The sequence below is a fragment of the Protobothrops mucrosquamatus genome, unplaced genomic scaffold (genome assembly GCF_001527695.2).
Source record: "Protobothrops mucrosquamatus isolate PMUCROS unplaced genomic scaffold, P.Mucros_1.0 scaffold2098, whole genome shotgun sequence".
In the NCBI taxonomy this organism is placed as follows: domain Eukaryota; kingdom Metazoa; phylum Chordata; class Lepidosauria; order Squamata; family Viperidae; genus Protobothrops; species Protobothrops mucrosquamatus.
The window spans coordinates 169,606-170,457 of NW_015388200.1; the positions used below are offsets into that span (position 1 = coordinate 169,606).

Below are 852 nucleotides of genomic sequence, written 5' to 3' on the forward strand. Positions count from 1 at the left end.
TTGAAGGAAGTGCTAAGAAAAAGGCACCACTTCCTATTTCCCCATCTACCTCTGCATTGGTTTCCAGATTTCCCTGCCTTTTCTTCTCTACTTCTTACTTTATGCAATTATCCAGAGTTGCCTAAAAATCTTTGCAATGTCTGCAACAAGTTATTTGTTAGTACAATGAAGTAGTGCAAAGGAGTGATTTTCATTCTAATGAAACGATAAAACTTGTCTAATGATAAATCTTGTTGAACTAGATTCAGAATGAATGTCTTCCTACTTAAAGTTCCTCTAATCCACCAAACTATTTAAGTATTTACCTTCCCACCTTCATTTTCTTTCCCTAATTTTCAGATTGTTTCCAAAACTGCATGCCCTTTTGCGAAATATGAGACATTTATTTTAAAAAAAATATGGAATGCTTCACGAATTTGCGTGTCATCCTTGCGCAGGGGCCATGCTAATCTTCTCTGTATCATTCCAATTTTAGTATATGTGCTGCCAAAGTGAGCACGAAATATGAGACAGTTATTGATTGTACTACAGATTCTGGTTATTTTGCACAAATTTGCAAAAGCATACGGTTCCAAATATAGTTTCTTCTGGAAACTGGACTATTGTTTTTCCCAATACCAACCACATTTGCTGAAAACTAACATGTTTTTCTCCCTTTTTGGCAAAAGAAGAGGTCTGTCTTCTGCATGTACCCTGTAGATCCGAATTTGTGTAAAAGAAGCTGCCTCACAAATTCGCTTCTAGGGGAATATGTAGTTGACACAAACCCTACGGAGCAGAGTGTAGCCTTAAAGGAAGAAGGAGAAAAAGAAAAGAGAATAAATTGAACTCATTTTTTTTCTTAAGATTTTT

General features: G+C 35.8%; 1 non-coding gene across 1 annotated transcript; it reads right to left on the reverse strand.

Moving 5' to 3' along the window:
• Positions 1-392: 392 nt before the first annotated feature.
• On the reverse strand, positions 393-499 carry LOC114923135. The gene has a single exon (XR_003810575.1). It is a non-coding gene; the product is annotated as a U6 spliceosomal RNA (small nuclear RNA).
• Between the last annotated feature and the right edge of the window lie 353 nt (positions 500-852).